The sequence below is a fragment of the Cryptomeria japonica genome, chromosome 2 (genome assembly GCF_030272615.1).
Source record: "Cryptomeria japonica chromosome 2, Sugi_1.0, whole genome shotgun sequence".
In the NCBI taxonomy this organism is placed as follows: domain Eukaryota; kingdom Viridiplantae; phylum Streptophyta; class Pinopsida; order Cupressales; family Cupressaceae; genus Cryptomeria; species Cryptomeria japonica.
This window is the reverse complement of record NC_081406.1, coordinates 411435183-411448878: the sequence shown is the minus strand read 5'-3', so window position 1 is coordinate 411448878 and position 13696 is coordinate 411435183.

The window sequence follows — 13696 nt, the reverse complement described above, 5'->3', positions numbered from 1 at the left end:
TATTTTGTTCACCTTGATAAAATATAGGCCTTTTTCATGTTGTTCACGTTTCTTATGTTGGTCTTCATTTATATGCAGGCATTTCTCTATGTAAGCTTGGCACTTAGGACGTGAGGATATCAGATGCACATGACATGGGATGTTTTATTTGTATATGAGTATATTGATGTAACTTTTTTATGATGATATGTAATTTATTTGTACATGAGTACATTGTTTTAGTTGTATTGATGATATATAATGTATTTGTACATGAGCACATTGGTGTAGTTGTATTGATGATATATAATGTAAGTGTACATGAGTACATTAGTGTAGTATTGATGATATGCAATTTATTTGTATATGAGTACACTGATTTAGTTGTATTGATAATATATATAATGTATTTGTATATGAGTAGATTGGTGTATTTGTATTGATGATATATAATGTATTTTTACATGAGCACATTGGTGTAGTTGTATTGATGATATATAATGTAAGTGTACATGAGTACATTAGTGTAGTTTTATTGATGATATGCAATTTATTTGTACATGAGTACACTGGATTAGTTGTATTGATGATATATAATGTATTTGTATATGAGTAGATTGGTGTATTTGTATTGATTATGATGAGAAAATATGTATAGACTAACAAATCTTATGTGTATGGCCCACTTATGTAGGTTCAAGGATGTCATATGTAAGTCTAATGGTAATTATGTGTCTATAATATATGCAAATGTTGATGATCATGATCATTATTGCTTCCATAAATTCATTACAACTTAATATAGGCTTGTTAGTATATATTTATCCTTTTCATCCTTATTATCATTTAATATAGGCTTGTTTGACAATTTTTCACACTTAGGTCACTCAAGGGATGGTGTTGGTATGGTATGGCCATGAGTGTTTGATTGAGTGGGGAGGAAAAAAATGAGCATGCATAGGATAATAATTCCTAAACAGATGTGCTAGAATTGACAGTTCATTCCCATGACGGTTCATTCCCATGACGAACAGAACAAAAATTGGGCTACGTGGCAACTTTTCATTGAATGCATCTAATGATTTTTTTGTAGTGAAAAATCACTTCCCTACAAAAAAAGCTTTGAATCTTGAAAATCCAAGATAGGTTATCATAGGAAGCCCTCACATGACCCTATAGATTCAAATAGTTCATCCACAGGTGCCATAGATTCTGAAATAGAACCTATCAATTTTTGACAATTTTTCACACTTAGGGCGCAAGGGATGGTGCCGGTAGGGTATGACCATGAGCGTTCAACCGAGTGGAGAGGAAAAATAGGAGAATGATTAGGGTAAGAATGCCTAACCAGATGTGTTAGAACCAATGGTTTGTGCCCACGATGAGAAGAATGAGAATTGTGCTCTGTGGCAACTTTTCATTGAATACATCTAACGATTTTTTCATCAAGTGAAAAATTGCCGCCTTACGAAAACCACTCTGAATCTTGATAATACAAGATAAGCTATTATAGGTATCCCTAACATGAACTTGTAGTTTCAAATGGATCATCCACAGGTACCATGGATTTCAATATAGAACTTGTCAAATTATGATAATTTTTCACACTTAGGGTGCTCAAGGGACGACACCTGTAGGGTATGGCCATGAGCATTTGACCGAGTGGGGAGGAAAAATGGGACCATGCCTAGGGTAATAATTCCTAACTAAATGTGTTGGAACTAAGTGTTCATGCCCATAATGAGCAGAACAAGAATTGGACTCCGTGGCAACTTTTCATTGAATGCATCTGACAATTTTTTTCGTGAAGTGAAAAATCATTGCCCTATGAAAACTGCTCTGAATCTTGAAAAAATAAGACATTCTATTATAGGTATCCCTCATGTGACCTTGTAGGTTGAAACAGATTATCTATAGGTACCATGAATTTTGAGATAGAACGTGTCAAATTTTGACAATTTTTCGAACTTAGGACGCTCAAGGGACGATGCCAGTAGGGTATGGCCCTAAGCATTCGACCGAGTGGGGGGGAAAAATAGGAGCATTCATAGGGTAAGAATGCCTAATTGGACTTTTTGGAACTGACGACTCATGCTCATGATGAGCAGAATGAGAAATGGGCTTCGTGGCAATTTTTCATTGAATGGATCTGACGATTTTTTTGTCAAGTGAAAAATCGCTGCCCTACGGAAACCTCTCTGAATATTGAAAAAATAAGATAGTATATTGTAGCACATGCCCCTGTAGGTTCAAACAGATCATCTGCAGGTGCCAGAAATTGCGAGATATAACTTGTCAAATTTAGACAATTTTCACACTTAGGGTGCTCGAGGGACGACGTTTGTAGGGTATGGCTCTGAGCGTTCGACCGAGGGTGGGAAAATAGGAGCATGCCTAGGGTAATAATTCCTAACAGGACATGTTGGAATCAACGGTTCGCGCCCACGATGAGCAGAACAAGAATTGGGCTCTGTGGCAACTTTTCATTAAATGAATCTAACAATTTTTTCATCAAGTGAAAAATCACATCCCTACAAAAATCGCTCTGAATCTTGAAAAACCGAGACAAAATATTGTAGGTTCAAAGGGATCATCCATGAGTGCCATGGATTATGAGATACAACCTATAAAATATAGACAATTTTTGGCACTTGGGACGCTCAAGGGACAACGCCAATAGGGTATGGCCCTAAGCATTTGACCTAGTGGGGGGAAAAATAGGAGCATACCTAGGGTAAGAATGCCTAATTGTATGTGTTGAAACCAGCGGTTCGTGCCCATGATGAGCATAACCAGAATTGGGCTCCGTGACTACTTTTCATTAAATGCATCTAATGATTTTTTCGTCAAGTGAAAAATCACTGCCCTATGAAAACCACTTTGAATCTTGAAAAATCAAGCCATGCTATTATAGGAAGCCCTTATGTGACCCTGTAGGTTCAAATGGATCATTTGTAGGTGTTGTTAGCACATATTTTTACAAAATATTTTATGCTATATAGAGGCCTTTTTCTTTTATCATATGAGCATTTATTACTGGTCTGCATGTGTAGGAACCTTATTGGTGCAAGTAAATCTCTCTAAGGATTAGTTGTTTCAGGAATGCCAAAGTATCACTCAGGCACACTGAGGGCATGCACTGAGTATAGACTGCACAAGGAATCCATTATGAAGCATTTGTCAACAGAGGAGTCATTATGATGTGATCAAGGATTATTTTCTAGTATGTTTCAGACCCTATGGAAAAAGTTGGCATCATCAATTTACAGGATGGATGGCTCATTTATGCTAAATTACAAAATTTCACTTATCGACATAAGTAGTTCCGATAAATCGCATTGGCAAGCCAAAGAAGGATTATCAGCATCACTTATACCGATGAAATAGAGCACGGACTCATTGGAGCGCCTAAAAAATACTCAACACGGTGTGCACTCTTGGAAAGGTCATTCCATCAAGATAGCTTGTTTCAACGAGGAAGTAGGCGGTTGTTTTCTAGCGGCTTATCAGGAAAGCGTAGAAATTGCTATACCGATAACCTATGAAACCATCGGTATAACTTATAATGATATGGCAAAGCTTATCATATAGTATTGGGAGATCAGAAGTAATGAGAAAGTTTTGTCCCGATACCCGATGACTAAAGGAAACCAAAGTTGAGCCCATCAGAAAAAAGAACCATATTGGAGTAGTACAAAAATAGCTAGACCGATCCCTGCTGACATGGAGAATCGGAAGGTGGAGCTATCGGTATTACCTATACTGATAAAACAAACTCGGGAGCATAAAACACAAAAGTGCACCAGGAACTCATCAATACTTTGGGAGGAATAGAAAAAGGCTATTCCGACCCCCGACTTAGATAGAAGCATAGGCGGGGGCATCGGTGTGAGTTATACCAATAAAGAAAGCATCTAATGAGGATTCATCAGGGCATCGGAAGAAGAGCTTTTATGTTATGCCGAAACCCGATAGGACCATTTAGGCAAATGTTAAGTGCGAGGAGTTCCTCAGGATAAGTTATGTTGTTAACGCGGTGGTCTTAGTCAGAATGCAGATGGGTATATTGAGATCATCAGGACATCGGAGGGACATGAAATAAACTACGTCGACACCCGATGAGTTAAGTAAAGGAAATCAAAGGTGAATGCATCAGGGAGAGTTGTACCGATGGAGCGTTAAAATAAAAGGCAAAGTCAAGACTGAAGTAATGCCCTTGAGATGAAATGAACCAAAAAAATTGATATCCGGAGACCCAATAAGTGGATCGGGATAGTTTGTGCCAATAAAAAAGCAAAAAGTGATAAAGTCACAACAAACGGCGCCAAACATTTGAATCGTCGGGAGGAGTTTCGCCGATTAGCTGTTGGACGTCTTGATGCAGAAGAACTGACAAAATGGTTTCCATTGAATGGATCAATTGAGTAGATCCATTGCCACACGAAGAAAATCCATCAAGATTTGCAATAATCAATTGCAAGATTGGACTCCTTGGGACATATAACTAGTATTGCAGAGTAGCTTTTCTCATGATGTTATTGCAGAAAGATCTCAAGTGCTTACTAAGAAAATTTCTGAGTTACTGAGCATAGAGTGAAGGAATTTGTAGAGATGGAGGGGTCAAGCTAAAAAGGGAAGAAAAAGGTTGTCAAAATATCCAGTACCATGACAAAGAAATCAAAGGGTGAGGTCAGTGAGGTCCAAAGAAAGCTAAATCGGGACATGATAGACCAAATGGGATCTCTAGGAGCTAGGTCACGCAGAGCTAAGGTAAATTTGCCTATCCACGATGAGTTATTCCTTTTCCATTACTTCAGCAGGGATGAGCCCATGCCAATTTCAAACCCATGGAAAAATGGTCTAGGTAAACTTGTAGTACCCAATGTGTTTGTGAATGATGATTTGTTGAAACTTTTAGTAAGACATTATGATGCAAACCAGTGATGCATTATGTTTCTTTATGGGACTGCTTTCATGTACTTTGCAAAGGCTACAATTCAGGAAGTTTTTGCAGTAGATTTGGAGGCGGATGTGCCTTTATCTTTTGTAGATTTGGAAGAGGAGTACATGAAGATGGACACTACATACTAGGGCTAGAACCTTACTGTCCACAAAGTAGAGAAGGGGAGACTAATAGAGGTAGATGGTCCTCCTTATGACATGACTATTTTCAAGAAGTATCTGCAATAAACATATATGGCTTGTGGTCAGGTGGGAGGAGTTGAAGCTCCTGATGTGGCAAACATAGGACCGCTGGTTCTAGCAGCAGAAATCCAGAGGCATGAGCCTAGGGTTTTTGACTTCGCTTCATACCTGGTAGATAGATTGCATGAAGGTTTCTTGAACGTAAAGGATAATCCAGACAAATATTTCAAGCACTATTCATAGTTAATGCATATTGTTTTATTTTATGGGCAACTTAGAGGGTTATGGCTGGAAGAATTGAATGTAAATACAGTTGGGAAGGATGGAAAGGAGCAACCAGTGCAATTATGGGTTTCCCTTTAAGATTACAGATTTGTGAATTCTCATTACCTCAAATTTGAGGAATTTTTTGTCAAACTAGTTTTCTTGCTCTTTGGTGAGCCTCGACAAGGATCGTTTTTTGAGGAGGTTGAGAAGTTTCTTAGGCCTCACAAGAACCAAAATCCAAAGGTCAATCACAACTAGGGTGATTGGTACTCATGCCAAAATTTCACTTTTGTTTGATGCTATGGATTTGAGGGTTATCCATATGTGCTACCAAAGCTTGCACCGGACAGGATTGCCTTCTTGGAAATTGTAAGGCAGTTAAGTGTGTTTAATGCCAAAATTTTTGGAGGAGCACACAAGTAAGCTTTCCTCCTTGACACACTTCACTTTCAAGATTTTAAAGTTATATCAACCAGGGCATATGAGGACATTGACAGGAAGCTAGTGGATGAATACAACTTGTGTCAGCATGCATCAAGAGCACACTATGACCCTGAGGGTTACATCCATTCAAGAAGGAAAAGATAGAAGTTGGGAGACTACTTCCATCACAAAGATGAATTTCAAGACGTGCAAAAATAAGGAGGTGGAAGAGCTTGCAGAAGTTATGGGGACCCTGGAAAAGAAGATAGAGGAAAGAAGGCAGAGACTAGAAAAGATAGAGGGAGAACTAGCCCAAAGTGATTAAGGGGAAAATGAAGTAGTCTCCAAGCTCTATGAACTTGAGAAGGAGAAGGACTCAGAAGCAAGAAATAGACTTATTGTTGTTCTAAATGCAAAAATAGATGAAAGAATGGCAGAGCATGTTTCTTTTGTATCTGATGATCAATTCATTAACTCTAAGGAATTCAAATCATTCCTGTACCACTTCAAGTGTAAGAAATTAAGGGAAGCAGTACCAAACGTTACCCCTGAGAATGAAATAGAAATGATGAAGAGGTTGAAGAAAGACATTGACACAGAAGTTGAGACTATGACCCCTCAAAAGGGCAGACAATTGCTAGTAGAGGCAGGAATAATTGTGTTGCCAGGATGGGACCTGAGTGCTTCATTTATTTTTTGTTCTTTGTTACATTCAGATAATAAGGATATGAAATTGAACATCCAAGGAGTGCAGGATAATTTTATTGGATCAAGATATGATCCAAAGAAGGAAGAAATGTTATTGTGCACCTTATATCCTCCTAATAAAAGGCCAAAAATCATTGATGTAGATAAAGCTTTTGGTCACATGATGACCTTGAATTTGGAGAAGTAGATCCCATGGTCACAACTGACATGGGTATTAATATTTAATAATTCAATAAAGCCCAAATGAAAAGTGAGATAGTAGAGAAGGATAAGTATAAGGCTTTATATGAAGAGACCCTTAAGAGGAGTGGGCACTCGGTTCCCCAAATTATAGATTTAGGAGGCCAATGGAAGAAAAAATTTGAAAAGCTATCTTATGAACACAATATATTGAAAAAGGAGATGAGAAGAATTAGGACCGATACCGCTTGTGTGTTGCTAAGTAAGAGATGTGACAATATGGAGAAAGCATTGGACAAATTCTAAGGTGAATATCAGAGGAACATGGACAATATGGTTTCTCACACCAGAATTTGAGATAGACTCGACATGTTGTTACATGTTGCATCAACTAGAGAGAAAGTAAAGAAGAAGGTGCAGGGTCTGCTTGTTACACATGAGGAAATTACAAAGGAATTGAAGTCTAAATTTGATGAATGCCAACAGATTGTTCAACATGGGGTTCCCAGCCTGGTAGATGATGTAGGTGTGATAAAAAACAAAACTGTATGGATCTCTGAGTGCAAGTCTATGCTTACTGCAACCCAAGCCATCACCAGAGCAGATGTCCTTGACATGAATGACACGACTGATTAGTTGGAGAATTTTTATGTGATTGAGAATGCAGCCAAGGATGCGATCTTCAATGCTACAACATACAAGGATCCGGGCTACTTGCCGTGTATTAAAAAATGTGGACGGTGGTTGGATCGAATGTCTTAGTGTTGTGTTTTAGTTTGTGTAATGTAATTGATATCTTAGTTAGGATTTTTAATTACTATTTAGTTATTTGTTAAGATAATGAAAGGGTGTGTCATTTCATTCTTGTCTTTCAGCATATGTATTTGTATTGAGTCATTTTGTATCAAATAGGACACAAGGTTTTTGGGGAACATTATACTACTGTAGGGACTGAAAGTCGTATGTATTAGGAAATTTTATAGGAAGAAGAAGTATCATTTTTATGCAAGCAAATTGTAATGAAGTATCTCCAAGTGTAGCTTTTGTGTACTGTCATTTCTCAGATATTAATATACAAGATTCATTGTTTCTACTTCAAATGCATTGTCTACTTTCTGTGTTGATGAAACATTCTTTGTCCTCTTAATAAATCTGTTTAAGGGTTTGGTGTAATGTGAATCACATGCTGTTACATTAAATGTGAGATTGGGTTCTTATTGTTTATGTGACACGTACTGAACCATTATAGTGAATATTAATATTATCTCCTGAGTTGATAAAGTTGTTTGTCCACAAAGTATCATATATATTCTGAGATAGAGGCACTGGTCTGTTATTCATTCTCTGAGATTCTGAGTTGATATGCATAAGATCCTTGAGAGAAAGCATTCTTCTGAAACCTTTTGAATTATTCTATTGCATATTTCTTGAATGTCCTGAAAGCATTTTATTTCCAAAATACAACAATCTTTATACACAATTATATTTACATTCAGTTTTCAATTTAAAAAACATTCAAATAAAAGTACTCAACAGTAGCAAGAAATTATTGCCATTCTTGCAAAGAGCTATCTTAGCAAAGTTTAAATCCACTTTAAATAACTCTTTTTGTGCTTGAGAGGGAGAGGTATACCCACCTAGGTTCAGTGGAGCCTTAAGTGTAGAGGGATTTGGTCTTTGACCATCCCTGTTCGTTGGCCAAGGCTAGTTGGATCAGTTAAGGGCTTGGCAAATCCTTAAGTTTTCCAATCTGTGGTTTTCGGCACCAACAAATTGGCGACTCTACTGGGGAGTTGTGATAAAAAGTACTTAAAATTTTTGGGGGTTTTATTTCAAACTCTGCTGAAGGAAAGAGCTTGGAAGATTAGTAAAATGTATTATTCCTCTTAGGAGGTGGTGACTCTACATGTAATACATGAGTAATGATTGGTATGTTGAGAAAATAAGAGAAACTGCTAGAAATTTGTCAATAAGATTTATGTAGGGGAGGAGAACTCTGAACAAAGGACAAGAAGATCTTGTTCAGTTGATTCCCAAGAAAAGGAACAAAAGAAAAAAATCAAACATGGTATTTCAAGGATATAAGAGATTTCCTAGCAGGGAGGAAGATTCTTCATCTGTTGGCAAATCTTAGAATAGAGAAGAATATCCTTTTCATAAAATAAGTTTAAAGGATAATAGACATAGCCATTATGAGACCATGATGCTGATGAACAGGAAGAAAAACAATGGGATGATCTTATTCTTAAAATGGCAGATATGAGTGCTGATGATGCCAAGGTGGCGAGGGCACTTAAAAGGCAACCGGATTGGGTGTTACAGAAACTAGGAATAAAGATAAGTAATATTTCAAGCCCCAAAACAAACAAAGTAGGAGAAGAGAGAGGTGAAACAAGCAGACAAGTAGTTCCAAAATATAGTCCCCCTCACATGAGGAGAATGGACCAGCCTTTTGTAACCTATGACAACCCATTGGTGAATGAAAATAGAAGATGGAGGGATGTGCATAGGGATCAAAATGAAGAGAGGCCGGAGGATGAAAGAAAGAATGGAGATAGGGGAGATGATGGGACTTGGAATAACACAAGTAGGGGTAACCATGTAGGAAATAACAGGTTTGGTAGCAATCAAAATAATAGACATAATAGAGGCAACAATGACAATTATGGAAATGGCAGTGGTGGAAGTATGAACAATAATAATGATAATAATAATGGTGGCAGAAATAATGGGAACAATGGATATTATGGAAACAATGGTGGATTCAATAAAGGAGTTATGAATAATCAAAACAACCATCATGTTGGTAGACAACCCTTAGTCATTGAAAGATATAAACAATTGGATTTCACTGGCATTGTTGGTTATCCGAATCAAATCTCTAATGATTTGAGATTATCAATCCCAAAAATTTTAGGAAATGGAGTTGATTCAGCAGAGCAGCATGTTATTAATGTAAAGAATATCATAGAAGAATTTGAGATTCCTCATGAAGATGTATTCATGAAGTTGTTGGTTCAGTCTTTGATAGAGGATGTAGGGGAATGGTATAGAAGCCTTCCTGACAGATGTATTTGCAGCTGGCAGGAATTTGTGACGCTATTCTTGGAAGAATTTGGAGATCACAATGATCCTTCATTTGCATCCCATGAACTAACAAGCATAAAAAAGAATCAAAATGAATTAGTGAATGAATTTAATAAAAGATTTAATAAGGTATTAAATAGAATACCCAAAGATGTCAGACCAGTTGATTCATTTTTTATTAACTTTTATTTAAGTGCTTTTGACAGCAAAACTCATTATGAGATTCTATCTCATATACCTAACACTTTGCAACAAGCATTCAAAACAACGATTACTATTGAAAATAATAGGAAGGTGGCTAGGAAAGTTGCTAAGAGAGATGATCCAAAGTTGTACAACTCTAGGGTCCCCAGGAAAAATGATCTTACTCAAATCATGGACATGCTCAAGGACTTAAAGGGTAAGCAAAGTCATAATGAAAAGCCACCATACAGGAACAATAAGCAAATAAGTTACAATAGGTCGAGGTTGCATGACATGCCATATAATACAAATTGGAATGATGGAAAACCAGTAAAAACAAATACCAACAAAGAGACTCATGAACCATTAAAGAAAATTACAAACTTTGTAGATGAATATCCATGGTGTGATGTGTGTAATCTGCCTCATGCTGTAGAACAATGCATGATTGCCCAGAGCTTGATAGAAGAAGAAGATAAAAATGAAGATTATGAACCAATTGTTAATGCCTTCTCATTTGATCCATATTGGGAAAGAAATGAGTATTTATCTAAAGAAGAAGAATATTCTGATGTGCATCAAAGAAGAGAAAATTTGCAATATGGTATACATCAGGTTTTTTCCGATGACGACGAAGATATCCCTGTTTTGAGAAAACTGTTTCAAGAATAAGCAGTGCCTTCTTTGAGAAACTTGTCTGAAGAAGAAAAGAAAGCTTTCACTGTCACAGCTATAGAACAAGTGAAGAGCAATTATCAGTTGAGGAATAGGAATGTTAACAATGAGCAGGGAAAGCCAGTAGGTATCTTTGCTAAAGTCACACAAACTGATGGGACAAAAAATAACATAGCCAAGGGTAAGGATGTTGGTGCCGAAAAAGGGACAGAGTCAAAAAAGAATAAGCCAATTGAAATACCAAAGCTTGTCAAGCCAGTGGAGAAAAAACAAATTAGTAAGCCTTCTTCAAACTGTGCAACTTTTATGTCTCAAGCGTTGTCTCAGGTAAAAATTTCTATGCCCTTGCTTGAAGTAATGAAATTTCTAGAATATAAAGATGAGACCTTGAAGATTATATCAAATGTTGGGGATCTAAATAAAAATTCTGCTAAGTTAAAAGAGGATCCTATAGTAATTTACCTAGGCACATCTGTCACAAAAAATCTCACACAAGCTGATCCATTCTATTTGACATTGTTAATTAACAATAAAATGGTCAAGAATTGTATGATAGATTCAGGGGTAGTGGTGAACATCATGCCTGAAGATGTCATGAGGGAGCTCGAAATGCATGTCGACACACTGTATGGTAAATGTTATGCCATGGAAAATAGGTCTGTACCCGTGGTAGGTATTATGAAGGATGTAGAGTTCAGGTTTCTAGCTTGCCCGAATACTACATATAAAATAGACATTACTGTGGTACAAGTTCTAGCGAATTATGAAATGTTGTTGTCCAAGCAATGGTCAAATTTGGTGGGTGGTCATGTTCAGCTTGATCTATCCTATGCTACTATTCCAGTCAAAGGGACAACAGTGAGGATAAACAGAGAGCTAAGATCCCCATATCTCATAGAAGAAGTTGATCCCGATGAAGCAACCTACTTTTGCCATTCAGATATGGACAACTTCTAGGTAAGTATTTATAAACCTTTGGAGATCAGTAAAGTTACACAAACAGTTAAACAAAATGAAAACTTAATTTGGAAATTATACTTTGATTGTGCCTACAGTAAGGAAGGGAATGGAGCAAGAGTTGTACTTATTACACCTAATGATTTTTTTTTAAATACTCTTTCTTGTTGTCTTTTGAGTGTACTAATAATATTTACGAATATGAGGCCCTCTTGTTAGGTCTTAAACTAGCAAATAAGAATGGTATCAAGTTACTAATGGTTTATGGTGATTTGGAATTAGCAATTTCACAAGTTAGGGGCAGATTTGCTGCAAAAAATGAAAAATTAAAAAGCTACAGGAAGGAAGTCTGGGATCACATTGAATTATTCGATGCCTTCTCCATCAATTGGACTGAGAGATCCAACAATAATTGGGAAGACTTCATGGTGAACTTGGATATCAAGCACAATGACATCCCTTTGGATGAAATTACCCAAGTGGAGATTTAAACTAGACCGTCAGTGCCTGATAATGTAAAAAGCTGGAAATTTTTTGATGATGATAGGGATTTACTAAAAAAATTATTTTGTGAAGATCAATATGAGCACCAATGGATTGATTGGAACGGACTTGTGGAGGACAAAGATGACAAAGCAACTGTACTTGGGTAAGAAGTATTGCGGCTGAAAACTAATAAAATCCCAAAAGGATTAATAGAGCTTGAAAGAATGTTTGATGATAAAGGTGTAATGAATTTTAGGCCTAATTCAGGAGGATGTGAGGAGGTTGAAAAGATAAACTTGGGAAGTGAAAGCAACCCAAGAGAAGTATGTCTTGGAAAGAATCTCACGCCAAAAATCAGAACTGAATTGATTAATTTGTTGAGGAAGTGTAGGCATGTTTTTGCTTGTTCATATGATGACCTTAAAGCTTACAGGGAAGATTTGTTCCAGCATGAGGTACCTTTGAAGCCTAATGCAAAACCTTTCAGACAAAAGCAAAGACCTATAAATCCTACCTTGGCTCCAAAGATGAAGGAGGAGTTAATGAAAATGGGAAATGCAGGGATTATTGAGCCTATAAGGCACTCAACATGGGTATCAAATTTAGTACCAGTAAGAAAGAAAAATGGTGATATTAGGTTATGTGTAGATTTCAGAAATCGAAATGTTTCATCTTTGAAAGATAATTATGCCTTGCCTAATATGGAAGCTTTGTTGCAGAAGGTCACAGGGAATGAGTTGTTATCTATGATGGATGGCTTCTCAGGTTATAATCAAGTCAAAGTTAGGGAAGCAGAGAAGTTCAAAACTGCTTTCACTACACCTTGGGGTACTTATGTTTATGCTAGGATGCCTTTTGGACTAACAAATGCAGGAGCTACATTCAAGAGAGCTATGGATGTGGATTTTGAGGGCATGATTGATTATATCTTGGTAGTGTATCAGGATGATATGACTGCTTATTCTAAAAAGGAAGAAAATCATTGTAATGATCTGAATTTTTTTTTATTAGAGCACTAGAATATGGCATATCTTTGAATCCTAAAAATGTCACTTCAGGGTTCCTGAAATAAAATTATTAGGTCACATTGTCTCAAAAGATGGAGTTAGAATTGATCTAGAAAGGATTGCTGCTATTGATAAAATCCAAATTCCAAAAACTTTTAAAGCGATCCAATCTTTCTTCGGTCAAATTAACTTTGTGAGAAGGTTTGTTTCAAATTTCTCTGAAATCATAAAGCCTATTGCTAAAATGTTAAAAAAGGGTGTTGAAATAAAGTGGACTAATGAAGCTCTTGAAGCTTTTGTAAATATCAAAAGAGCCATCAAGGAAGCCCCTATTTTAAAATCACCTGATTTCTCTAAACCTTTTCAAGTATTTTCATTTGCCTCATTCCATACTATTGCTTTTAACATGTTACAAAAGAATGATGAGGGTCATGAACAACCAGTGGCATTTTTTAGTAAAAAATTACAAGCATCAAAATTGAATTATGATTTGAATGAAAAACAAGCTTATGCTCTTGTGAAAGTTGTGAAATCCTTTAGACCTTACTTAGTTGGTGCCACCGTTATTGCCTATGTACCAAATGTTGTTGTTAAAGACA